The following is a 14,411-nucleotide window of genomic DNA, read 5'->3' on the forward strand; positions in this document are numbered from 1 at the left end:
CAACAACTCGCAGCGTGCAGAATTTCAAGTCAATGCAGATTTTAGAGAGAATCAAAGGTGAGATGACAGTTCTCTCCAAGCACTTCAGCCTCTTTCGGACTTCACCTGTGAATCAATGAGACAGGGAAACGCAAACGAGTGAGATATAAACCTGATAGTGTCGGGCAACAGAATCCTCTCTCCCTGCTTTGGGAGTCTGACACATAAATGAAATTGTTGGTGTGACCCTTTTCTTTTACTTTTCTTCTAGAATTTTTACATAGAAACTAAAAATGTCCATATCAACAAAGGAACATTTTATGTAACAAACATTTTTTGTAAGCAAAATGTTTTGATTTTGGGATTTGATTGTATGTAAGGATAATTTTTGTCTATGTTTAGTTTGTAAATTTAGTATATGTTAGGAAACTACAAAAGCAACTCAGACTAAAGTGTTTGATTTATTTAAAAATAATTTGGATGGGTAGTCTATTGTAAAATTGTACTTTTTCAGTACAGGGTGTCTTTTGTACTTCATTTCCAAGTAAAAAAAGATTAATTTCTTGCCATTGTGACCTCTTTCATGTGCAGTTTGACATACGGGACACAAATGGGTTATTTTGTTCTGTTCTTAATGCTCTGCTGTGAACCTAAAATTGCTCTAAATGGTCTTTAAAGAAAGATAAGCTTCATTGCTCTTCAGGGTTAAGTTGAACAATTTTTAATGAAAATATATTTTGAAGTTTCTTAGAAAGGAATCGATTTCACATCTAAGTAGCAAAGCAAGGGGTATTGTCAGCTCATATAGGTCAAAGTCTAAATAAGATAAGATAATTCAGTTATAGACTTGTTCAGCCTCCTGCAGAGATTTAACAGCCTTAACTGTGAACCAGTGTATGTTAAATACTCAGGCTCTATGTGAACACACTTTGCTGGCTGTGAAAGAAGTTAGCTGTGAATGCCTTGGGTCTCGTATGTAAAGTGAGATACTGGGGCCTTGATTTGTGGGAGATGCTTGTGCAGAAGCTCCCTATGCTGCTGTCTTTTCTACCTTATCATGTGATTTTTTTTAAAACAGGAATTGATCTACTGTCAACCATGGAATGTCTTCATTCTGTGTAAAAATACAATCATTTTCAGAAATTAACTAAAATATTTTTCTATTTTTTATAGACATATGTTTTCCTTTTGCAAGTGAATCATCTTTAATTCCCAAGACTCCCTGTTTCTCCCTATCTATTTTCTTACATCACTTTGTGATCTTGATTACCTTTGATTGTTCTGTATGTGGAAAATTCCTGTGTTATTGGGAAGGGCAACTTCCAAGGAGGTGAAGGTGCTCTTAACTACTTGCCACTTCCCAACTCTCTTTCTCTTTTTTTCCTGTTGCTGTGGTAAAATTAACCTGACCAAGTCAAGTTCAGAGAGAAAGGGTTAATTTTGGCCCAGAGTTGAAGGGTAGAGTTCATCACAGTTGGGAAGTTACAGTGTCGGGAGCTTAACAGAGCTGGTTACATTGAACTTGCAATTAAGAAATAGAGAGCAATGAATGTTTATGCTTAGCTTGCTTTCTCCTTTTTATGTAGTTCAGGACCCAAGCCTAGGGAATGGTGCTGCCCACTTTTAGAATGAATCTTCCCATTTCAATGAACCTAACTAACATAATCTCTCCCAGACACTCCCAGAGGATCAATAGTTCTCTCACAGCTGTGCCTGGAACCTTATTTCCTAGGTGATTCCCAGTCTGGTCAGGGTTAACAACACTATTTCATCTACCTTCATTCCTCCTTCTCATCTCTGCCCCTTCAGTCTTCCTAGGCAGAGTCTTAGTCTTAGGTGGTGTCCATCATCTGATGTCTCTTCTATCATAGTATAGTTGTATTTCTAGTAGAACATATTATAGGACTTTGGGGACACCACTATTTTTCAATATTTGAAAAAATGTTGCTATTTTTAACATATATATATGTTATTATATATATAACATATATATGTTATATATATATTTGTTAGGTATGTGTATGTATGTATCTTTATCAATTATCTATCTATCTATCTATCATCTATCTATCTATCTATCTATTATCATTATTTTTCATCTATCTATTTCTTCTTCTATTTCTTCTTCTTCTTCTTCTTCTTCTTCTTCTTCTTCTTCTTCTTCTTCTTCTTCTTCTTCTTCTTCTTCTTCTTCTTCTTCTTCTTCTTCATCATCTTTCTCCAGGGCTTCACTCTATAGACCAGACTGGTCTTGAACTCATAGAGGGCCCCCATTGCCTCTGCCACTGCTTCTGGACTGCCAAAATTAAAAGTGTGCTACATCTTGCTCTATATTTTTAAAGAAGGCACATCAAATTTGTTAGGATAATTCAGAGTATTTGTTGAAACTAAATCTTCGTAGTATATACAGTACATTTTACCTTGCATTACTTGTGATCTTGGAATAGCTGCATAGAGGAAAAGCTGCTAGTGGTACTTGTATTGAAAAAGATCTCTAATATTTTGAGTTGTTTCATCTTGTGACCAATGATGGAGCAGTTATTCATGTTTTTTAATTAAAAAACAGAACCATTTTTTTCTCTTGTGCCACAAATAGTATTACACAAGGTGATTTGACAACTTAAATATAATAGACAGGGAAGTGGCTTGAGACCTGCTTAGACATGTTCAACACATATAATGGAAGATGTCTCAGTGAGCGGATGTCTGGTGACCTCAAATGTTTATAAGAGGATGGAAGTGAGAACGGATGAGCAGTGAGCCCCAGTGGTGTTGAGAGCATATTGATAATTAGTCATGTGTATTTTCTGCTGTCCTTCTGTGTCTCTCCTTAGCAACATTTTTTCCTGTGCTGATCGTTTCTAAGTCTTGAGATTGCAGTTACCCCACATCTCCACTAGCAGAACATTCACAAGAAGGACTCACTCTAATATATAATATCAGTTTATGTAACTCATTGATCACCTTTCCATGCTCATCATTACAACTGAGAGTAATTTCATAGACAACAGTGTCACAAGGCAACAACAATGTGTGATACAGTTCATTAGAATACTTTTCCTTGGCAATTTACTATTCTCTGTTGTGTAATTTTTCAACTGTGGCTTGGGGGAAAGAAACTGGGTTAATTACTGCGTTACCTAGTAAGAAGCCTGCTTGGATTCATGTGACAAAACAAAGCTTCTAATAGCCATAAATTAAGCCAACAGTGGTTTAGCCAGGCTTTTAAATATGAATGGTTTTAGGAGCTATTTTTTCCAGATAGTTTACTGAACTTACATTTTTCTTCTTGTTGGTTTTGTTTATTTTTTCCAGTGTAAAAACATATTTCTGGCAAAATGTGATTGAAAACAGACATTTTAATGCTCTGTTTAAGCCAGCATGTAGTGAAATGAATCTAAGACAAGACTGTCATGTCAAAAGCAAACTTCTTCATTACCACAGTTTTACAAATTCAGGGTAATGGTGCCCGAGATATTTAGACTTTTACATGTTGTCAAAGGAGGTGCCTAAAAATGCAAGCGATAATTGAAAAGGAGTGTTTGCATGTAACTGTTTCTTCTCAGTTTAATGTGCCACTGTGATTAAAAGAAATTGTTGGAAAGAAATAAAACCTTGGCTTTCTTCAGGGTCAGAGTTTTTATAGCTCTGCTTTGCCAGGTCTTAAGGAATAAGGGAAGTATCAAACCCTCAGAGAGCAATTTGAAGAAGAGTAACAATTTGGCAAAGTGGTCAAAGCACTTTTCTATTGTTACAAAATTAGGGACTAATAAATGCAACATAGTTCAAGATGGACTTTAAGATGCTCCTGGGTAACAATGCTGCAACCATGGGATGGGGATCGATTTAAAAATCAATAAGGATCTTAGTTTTTTGAGACAGTGTAGGGATAAACAGAAAAGAGCAACCACTGAAGTTTAAATGCCTCCTTTGTGATCACAAACTTCAGTTCTGTGTGATGTTCAAATATTACTGATTGTCTCTAAACTTGAAAAATGGAGAAATTCCAGAAGGCATCAAACTGAATTGCTGTGGGATATTTCTAGTACAGTGCTAGATACATTGGAAGTCAATACAGTTTAGCCATTTTAACATGAGAGTCCAATCTATGTTTTGTGATGTCCCTCTAAGCCTTATGGGGATACTCAAAGCCATCCTAAAACATCAGCTATAGAGCTTGGTGGTTGCCAACAACATCTTCCACATTTTGAACCTTTTATGTAATACTCCCACTGTTAAGATTTTAAAAGTATATGAGTGTTTGGGGATTATTATATGTTCAAGCCATCAGTTGTATTTGGTGATACTCTGCTTTTACAATTACTTGTCAACTCAAGAAAACTTGCAAGAGTGTGCCTCGATATTTTAATCTGCATTACTTCTTTGAAAATATTTGCCTGTCTCTGAATCCTTTGCTTTTGCAGTGACCACGATTCTTTTCTTTTTAAAGAATTTGGTCTAATATGATGGTCGAAGATGGTGGTGGTGGTGGTGGTGGTGGGGAGTTGTTTTCCCTTAGCTATTGAAGTTTTCTGAGTGTATTTACTGTAAGTAATGAACTTTAATTACTTTTGCCATTACAGCTTATTTGATCGAATTTTCCACTGACTGCACAAAACATCTGCCCTACTGGGATCATGCATAGTCTCTGATCTGGGTAAAATATGCTCTTAAAATATAGTAACATCTGCAGTCAATTAATTTCTAAAGCAATAAGCAAGTTGTGTTTCCAAAAGGGATAGGCCAAGTTTGTGCTTGGGAATTTTCTTTCCTTGCTTTCTATCTGAGTCGCTTGAAACTGTCCATGCCTCTCTGCTTCATTTTACTTCCTCCAATTGCCTAATGATAAGAGAATTAGAATAGTATTTGATTTGATGTTTTATTGTATTCTTGATACATTAACTTTCCTCAGAGATAAGAAATGTGATAGGGTGTAGGTGCTTCTTTTAGATTCTACTGACATCAGGATGCTCTTACTGACTGCCTCTAAGTGCTGAGTGGATTTCTTTTTTTTATATATATATTTTTGGTCAAAAGCACTTTAATGTAGATTTCTTTGAAGACTAAGTATAAGGTTTTTGAAAGGTGGAAAGCATCTAGGAGTACACAAAGCTTTTAATTTTGTCTGAAAGCAACCCAAATGACTATCATTATCGATATTATCATTTTTTTTTTTTTTTTGCTGCGATACATCTCTGGTGTAAAGTCTTGAGGTCATTCTCTGTGGCCTTATGCTTCAGAGGAAACAGATAAAGTGTAAGAAAATAGCAGGGATGAAACATTGCTGCTGGACAGAAGTTAGTGTAAAAAACAGTGAGGCCACACACATACCATGCAGACAGTGAAGCTATACTGTCATTTACCAAGATCTAGTTAATGTTTCTCGATTAGTAATGCTTGGCATTCCAATTTACACTTATTTTTGTTTTTATCTCCACTAATATTTGGTTAATATACAAAGAAATATGTTTTGTTGTGACATTGCCACACATGTGTGAAATTATACTTTATAATTACCTCTCCTCCATGGCCTTCTTCCCTCTCTTACTGATACCCTCCTCTTGGCGTTTCAAGTTCTTGGTAACCTTTCACCCCTTTTCAGACCTCTTCCTTTCTACTGCTATTACACTACTTGCCACTCCATACAGACACATACATTTTAAATCTAATGATGCATACGAGGCAAACACGGGGAATATGCTATATCTGCCTCTCTGAGTCTAGGTTAGAGAATAGTGCCCAGTCTATGTTTCCATTAGAAAACCTGGCTGCAGAATCAGTCCATGTTTTCCTGGATTCCTCCAGTCGGGAGTTGTGTGTTAGGCACAAGACAAGGTGATGCTTCCCACTTGCAAGACTCTTCTCACTCAGGACACCCCATAGTGAGCTTCAGATGGAAAAGCTAGAAGATGTAGAGGCTGCTTCGTGGTGTATGTATGTATGTATGTATGTGTGTGAGAGAGAGGCTATGTGAATGTGTATGTGTGAATGAGTGTGTATGTGATTGTGGGAGTGTTTGTGCATATGACTGTGTGTGTGACTGTGTGAGTATGTAAGTATGTGTGTGTGAGTGTGCATGTAAGTCTGAGAGAGTGTGATGCACGTGATGTGTTAGTGTGTGATAATGTGTGTGTTTGTATGTGTGTATGAATGTGTGTGTTAGTGTGTGAGAGTTTGTGTGAGTGTGTGTGTTTGTATGTGAGTGTGCATGAGAGAGAGTGTGAAAAAGAATGTGTGTGAGTGTGTGTGTATAAAATTTTTCAGGCTTACATATGTTGCAACAACCATATTAAACCATCCCAACACTATCTACTGAACAGATTATGCAAGACACATAAATGTTTCTAGTTACAGAGACCATCTATGTCTGTGAAAGTGAGCATCTTTTAGAAGGTATTATTGTGATTCTTTGGCATGGTCTCAACTCCATATTATGTCTAGTTCTACATTCAATAAGTTGAAGCATTTATAGCTACATATATGATATATATATATATATATATATATATATATATATATATATCATATGAAGCTGTATGCTGGAAAGGGTTGTTCAACTCAACTTACCAGATGAGTTTAATAACAATGACAGCAACAACAACAGCAACAAATAGCACTATCTTTGTGAGAAATGAAAGGTAGCCCAGAAGTGGGCTCTAGAAACTTCACTGAAGGATGACATGCATAAAAGCCAGAGAATTGTCAAGGTTCAGGGAAGGACTGAAATAACCTGTCAAAATGTTCCCTGAGAAGACTTCCAGCAACGAGAGTAACCTGGATACTGAAAGAAAAAAACAGTGATGGTCGTTTATCACCTCGGGACCTGCTGAAGACAGATGGTTAGGTTCATGCTAAGGGTTCATTTTCCAGAACCTGTAGCAAATAGGGATGGAAACACACAGTGGAAAGGAGATGAACTTTTTGAGGTGACCTGAGGAGGTTCTTCTTCCACTGTTGCACATCTTAAATGCATTTTAAGTATCCTAAAATGTTCACCATGTGTTCCTTTCCTGTGGCAGATATACAGAGAGTGACAGGAAATCCATTTCTTTTCCTGTAGATGCTAAATTCATTACCTTAACACAAGATTCAGACTTACTCTTTGCACTTGTTGCCATAGCAACCAGTTTCAGGCATTTTTTTTTCTTTCTATTTTTCCTTCCACTGGAAGGAGAGTAGTTAAATGTGGCAGTGAGAACAGTATCCACTAAAACATTTAAAGGCACATAACATAGTTATACCACAAGGCTTTCTATGTTGCCTTCACTGTAATTATATTTTTTCTAAATCTCTAACCATACTACAGATCATTTCAGCAGAAACAAGAAGATTCCATCATTTTTAAGATATCTCATGAAAAGTGATCTTTTGTTCTATTTCAGTTTTACTCACAGAAATAAGAGTTGTTTAAGCTCTTAAAACATATAGTATATAAATATATTTATAATTATATATGTAAAACACAATATGTATGTAATAGCTATATGTAATTACATATATACATACATTTACATCTATGTACCTGTGTATATACATATATGTATGACATACACATATTTATGTGTATATAATATATGTGAATATGATACATGTGTGTACATATGTATACATATATGTACATATACATATGTATTATGTATTTCATAACACACACACACATATATAAAAAATATACATTTCTTCCAAAGGAATTCTCTCTAGAGATGAATTTTCAGGGGCAGCCTGGTCAAGAGCTAAGTTTAAGTGGTCTAGATGGCACACAGCTGCTATACAGCTCTGAATAATAAAACTTATAAATTCACTATAATTATAGACTTACTGATTTCTGTAGTTAAAAAAAGGAGAATAATTATAGAAAATAAAACAAGTTTTGGAATACTAATAAAGTGTTAGCTTAAAATGATAGCTGATGAGAAAGAGAAAGATTATCTGGTAGGCTTCCTTGAGTGCTCTAGTTGACTCTAGTTTTGAAGATGCAATATAGAATATTCACACATATCCAAAGGAGGATTGTGGGTATCCATACATCATGGTCACAGAGGATATCCTCACCGTGGGAATCACTAGATATGTCACCAGTAGGGTGCTGACTGAACAGCAGCTGTCATCTAGGATGTTGTCTTCACAGCTCATATTATCATATACATTTTTGTAGCTTTGGTTATTTATTCATATTTAAATATAGTATTCATAAATGATGATGAGGTTCAAGACTGTTCTAAAAAGGAAAGCTAATAGGTTTTTAGATTTCAAAGCCTCTATATTCCAGAAATTAAAGAATGAGCATTGATTTACAAGGGTTCTTATTGTTTTTTTTTTATTTGAAGCTCTTTTGTCTCCCCATGTTCATTCTTACCTTACTTTACAACAATGACAGCTTACATTTGACTGTTGACTAAATTTCCCTTCTATTCATAGGTCTGAAATAAGCCCCTGTCTAAACAGAAAGATTCCATGATCACAGATTTTTATTTAAGTTTTTGTTTATTAGGTATATCAGGCTTCTTATTAAATATTGTATTAATCACTTTTTACATTAGAGTTGAAGTCTTAGTGATGCATTTTTTTAAAGGTAGGCACCTGCCTATCTGTATGTATACAAAATGCATGCGGGTGCCTGGGAAATCCATAAGATGGCATTGGATCCCCTGGAACTGGTTTAAGTTATGTGCACTGCCATGTATGTAGCAGGAACTGGACCCTGATGCTGTGTAGAAGTATGTAATCTTAACTACTAAGACATCACTCCAGCCTCTTCAGTAAGGAATTTTGGTTACACACTGCTATATGCAAACCAAAAAATGCACTCATTGATCAATGACTATTTCATCTGAAACAGCATAGTAGGTGATATGAGCAGGAAGAATGAAATAGACCAGGAAGATAGAAAATCCAAGAAAGTAACAAGTGTAAACTCAGAAACAGCAAACACTCAAAGGACAGCAGACTAAGAACATACCTCTAGAATTAAGAAAGTATCTAAACCAGGACATCTAAACTATAGTATCTTAGAGACCTGGTCTAACACACAGGAATCACATCAAGATTTCAGTCACATGCCATCAACTATGCTAGCAAGAGCTGAATGAACTACTTACAACTGATTGGGTGGGGATGGGACACATAATATGTAGAACACTCAGGAATTGTTCCAGGTTGAAAAGAATGTTGGCAAGAGAAAGACTTTATAGCCCACGAGCACTGCACTCACCAGAAATAGAGATTCATGGGCCCCTGCTTGATTAGACAGGACATGTGTAAAATGAGTGTTTTAGGAAACTGGATGAGGATATTACCTTCTGCGAGAATGCTCACGAGTCAGTGTTGGGACACATGGAATGGAGAGTAAAGAAATGACATCAGTATTTTTAAAAAAAATGATAAGGCTGTGTAAGTAAACAGGTGATAACTTAAAAGTCACCATTTTGTAATAAAGGAAAAAAAACTTGTCTGTAGTTGATTTGTTTTATTTTCCTTGTAAAGCACCAAGTCCTGTTTTATTTATTTATTTTTGTGTTTGTTTTGTTTCTCTTGGAGAAATAAGATGGTCTCAGGCATTCTACCATGTGAAATGTCATCTTTTTTTTATAACAGAGGGCATTATTTGCTTAGGTTCACTGATGTTCTATTTAAGGATGTCAATAAGGAAACACTTAAAATATTTGGAGTTTCAGTTTATGATGGTAAAGAGTGATGGACATAATCCACAGAATAAAATCTTTTGGGGTTCTCAGTGATAAAAAAAATCAACAAACAAAGAAAAACCAAAAACAAATAATCAAACAAACAAAAAATTCCAAACTATTAAGGATCGCAAGACCAAGGGATTTGAGAACAGGTGATGTTTACAAACTATGAATGTACTCTTATTCATCAGTGTGGATAAGTCTTATGGGGCTCTCTAAAGCTGGAAAACACACAATAGAGAAGCTCTAAGAAGACACAGTGTGACCCGTGAATGAGTGATCCTGGTGATAAAACCAAGGAGTTTATTATTATTATTATTATTATTATTATTATTATTATTATTTAGTTAACTCTGATAAATTACTTACCCTCCAGCAGCCACTGATTTTAAACATGCCTATTTGAGAGTCATAATTTACAAAATACTTAACAAAAGTCCATCCTGGGTTGTTTCAGAATGTCCCCTGGGAATGTATTCCCATTTGATATTTATATCTGACTCAGAATTTAGCATAGAGAACTTCAACTGCTGTACATGTTGCCTTGATCATCCGGTAAACAAACTGGGTAATAACGTGAGCTTGGCAAATAACTGTGTTTAACTTGGAACATAAAAGATGGAGACACAGCATATCACACCATATCACAATAGAAGCATAACATTTATGGTTTTTATCCATGCAGGAAATTCATCTGTAGCCAATTAGCTCGGAATGCACAGGCAGAATATGCATAAGGAAGCAAACTAAATTTGTTTGTATGCCTCTCAATTGTTTTGGGGAGGAATGCATGACATCTTGCATCCACACTGATTATACAACAGAATGAAGTACTTCTTTAACTCATGAAGAGAACAGACTTCAGAGTGGGGGAAGGGCAACCTTTATCCCTACCACCACAGTGCTGCTACCTATGCATTCTCCTGAGCAGGCAGGCCCTGAGCCCCATCTGACACAGGCACATCTCTGGTGCTGGTACTCTACAGATGACTCTGCATTGCCTAAGCTTCACCTTCTATAGCCTCAAGAAAAATGTCCACACTCCAGTAGATGGTCCACAAAATAACAGGATCAAAGTGTCAAGGTCATGGGAAATAAAAATTGAAGAACTGTCCCAGATTTATGGGATTAAGGAGACATGGGAACTAAATTTAGTGTTTGGACTGGACTGAATCTAGATCAGGAGAAGAACATTGTGTGACAATTAATAAAATGCGCCTACAAGCTGTAGATCTGACGCCAGTTTGGCCTCTCTGTTAATCTCTTGATTTTGACTATTCTTCTATGAGGAATTTGGAAGAAGGCAGTAAGGAAATTGTTTGTACTATTATTATTATTTTTTAAAAACTATTTTGCCCTTGGAACTGTTTAAAAGTTAAAGTTAAAAAGTCATAGGTGTGCAGTGAACTCATTTACATATCAGAATGGGTGATGGTTGAGAATTCGGGTTTGTGCCAACAAAATTTCTGGTTTGAGTCTCAACTCCATCACTTACCTGCTTAGCAGGATAACTTTTAAAAGAATTGCCAAATGTGTTTCAATTTTTTCTATAAAGGGGAGAAAATAATGCTTCCTCCTGCAGGCTTAATTTTTTTCACAACCCACTTAAATAAGAGTTCTCAAATGCTTTGATCCCCTTTCTAGCCTGTTGGGAACCACACTAGCCTACGTTTGGGCGCCAAAAATGTTGCGGCCCTCTCCACTCCATGCTTGGCGGCCACTGTTTCCCAGCCCAAGCTGTCGCTCCGGTCTGCAGGTCAGGGTCTAGCAAGAGAGAGAGTGAGGACGGACTCAAAGAATGGAGACCAGAGTGTGATTCAGTCCCGTTTATTCTTCGGTCTCTCTTTCTAGTCCAAGTCCCAAGTCTTGAGTTCCTAGTTCCTAGTTGTACTCCTGTTGTTCTCTTCCGAGTGTCTAATGTCTACTCCTACTCCTAGTGTCTGAATCTCTGTTACTCCAAATTGCTCTGTTCTCTCCTGTCTGCCCCTCTCCTTTTATATATCTCACTTCTAAGCCATGCCTTTAGGTCACGCCTTTAATCATGCCCTTAGGTCTTGTCTCTAAATCTGATCTCTAAGTCACACTCTTAAGTCACACACCTTTAATCTCACACACCTTTAATCTCACACACCCAAGGAAAGATCCTGGGTACCTAAAGCAAGATGTTATCAGAGTGTGCTCAGCTGTTGTAGGCTATTGTAATCCAAGTCTCATGTCAGGGTATATGGCTCAAGATGGCTGCAAAGCTGATAGCCGCTTTCTGCTAAAAATCGGCTCCCAACACTAGCCCACTATTTAATGTTGGGGAGAAAGGTGGCAAATCAGACAAAGGGATGTGGACCTGTTTAGGAGTAGTTCTTTGGGGCAATTCCCATCTCTGTCATTAGGACACAGCAGTCCAGTTCAGAAGTGTCAGGATACCAAACTCCAAGATCCAATCATGATCCAGCAGAAACTGCCAGGCCTCCACCAAATCAGCACAAGTCAGTGGGAGCAACCAGAACCAGCTGGAAAGCTAGGAAAAGTTCTTCCCCGTGCCTCTCTCAATGAAGTAGAGATTAGCAAAATGTGAGATCAATGACGTGTTACATGGCTTGCTACGAAAGTGCCCCATCATTGTCTATTGGGTCCTGCTTGTGCTTATGTGTCCTCTCACACGTCTTGCTTCAGCAAAACATTACATGCCTCTGTATCACATGACACAACCAGAAATTTGCACTTCATCTTCCCTTTCTATGTTATTTTGAATACTGGATGAAATAATGTAAATCAAGTGCTTGGGAAAATGTTAGGTTTCACAAATAAATTATGAAAGTTATTTTTACAGTGATAATTGTTTTATATTAGAGTATTAGCTTATACTGTCATATTATTGATTCTCTAAATATATCCTATATCTAGTTGTAAACACATATATCTTTATATATATATATATATATATATATATATATATATATATATATATATCCAGTTACGTGTATATACATGTAAGCTATTACCAGTGGAGAAGCGAATAGATACAATGATGCTCTGTCAGGCATTATCTTCAGAAAGCAGAAAAGTTAAGGGAGATCAGGGGAAGTTGCTAACAAGGTGTTTCTGGGAGACTTGAATCCTGCAAGATGATGCACTAATAGCTTAAGACAGAGAACAATTCTGAGAAATAAAATGATGCAGAAGAAATAGATTTCTATTCAGTAAAAAGGCCTCCAAAAGTGTGTATTTTATTTCTTGAAAATGTTATTTTTCAAAGTGTGCATCTGCTCTGAACTATTACAATCAGGCACAGAGGGAGAGAATGTGGTTAAGATTAGCTTCAGAGACCTCAACATTCCAACACAACAATGCCTGTAGCAAGTGGGGGAGGCAGTCTCATAATGTAACCCATTAGCTGTGGGAAAATTGGACCTGGGATCATAAAATGAAGTTGCTCTGGTGTGTAGTTCTTTGTATTTGATTCCCACCCCCTGGCTTGGCTGTTAAGTCCAGCTGTGGTGCATTGGACTCATCAAATTTTACATTCTCTGTGTTACTCATTTTTATAAATTTAGCAATCCTTTAAGAAACTGAAGTTTCTGTGATGTTAGCGCATAACTTTAGCATAATGAATACTGTATTTAACCAAGAATAGGAACGTGGTCATTTGAACCAAGTACACTTACTAAGGTTAATTCTCTTGTTTTGGATTGTAATCTTCATCTTCTCTTTCAGAGGTAGCTGAAAAAAACAGTCACTAAATTATAAACAGAGGAAAGAGACTCAAAAGACCACTCTGCATAGGAGCAGCATGGCTCAGAGAGGAGTGGTTTGTAGAGCTTCACACTAAGGATTGTCTAGTGATTCGTGACTAGAGACCATTAAGATAAATGTTATCTGGCATTGAATGGGAATTATACAAAATGCTGTCCAAGGCATGGAAAAGGTTAAGGAAATACTCTACCCACCCCTACTCCCAGCTCCAAAAATACTCCTTCCATTTCTTCCAGTACTTCTGGCTAGTCAATTATGCCAGAAAGCAAGGGAACCTGAAAAACCTAGCTTGGGGGAACAGACCATGGAAGGATGTTCTAGCAAGCAAGCACAGACAATAAGATGTCAGCAGATGGAAATGGAGCTACCACTTCAGCATAGACACTGTTCTCAAAGAAGTCTATATGCAGGTGCTGTCGCTTTAAAATTTCAGAGCAACTCTGAGGACAAGTAACTCCACTTCGAAGAGGAGATAGAATCTGAGAGGTTCTGGTTTGTATCTGAGATTGCAAAGCCAGACTAGAACAGATGCTACCTGGCCCTGTCTGCACTCTTTCCTTTCTCTGTCTATAGGCAGCAGTGGTTTCAAGCACAATACAAAACCTTGGTTTTGTATTGTGCTTGAAACCGTACAGTTTATATCTGTAAAGTTAAAAGACTTAGCAGAAATCATGTAGTTTGATTTTAAAAATCTGTAAACTGACATCTGGAAATGTTTGCTTTAAAATTACATAGCCTAGCAAAGTGAAAATTGTATGTGTCCTTACAAAGTTGAAACTTTCACCATTGTTTAGCTTGGGTGTCATATATGTTTTATATAAAACCAATGGGGAATTTTAATGAGGAATAGAATGAAGAACTTAGAATTCTGAGAATTCTTAGAATCCTGAAAAGGCAAGGTAACAGCTGTTAGGGATGTTCATCACATCTATGTTTCCTTAATCAGGAGCTTTGCTGTGTTTTCTCCAGCATCAGAGGGAATGAAGGAACATGGGT

Source organism: Arvicanthis niloticus, chromosome 20, assembly GCF_011762505.2.
Source record: "Arvicanthis niloticus isolate mArvNil1 chromosome 20, mArvNil1.pat.X, whole genome shotgun sequence".
In the NCBI taxonomy this organism is placed as follows: domain Eukaryota; kingdom Metazoa; phylum Chordata; class Mammalia; order Rodentia; family Muridae; genus Arvicanthis; species Arvicanthis niloticus.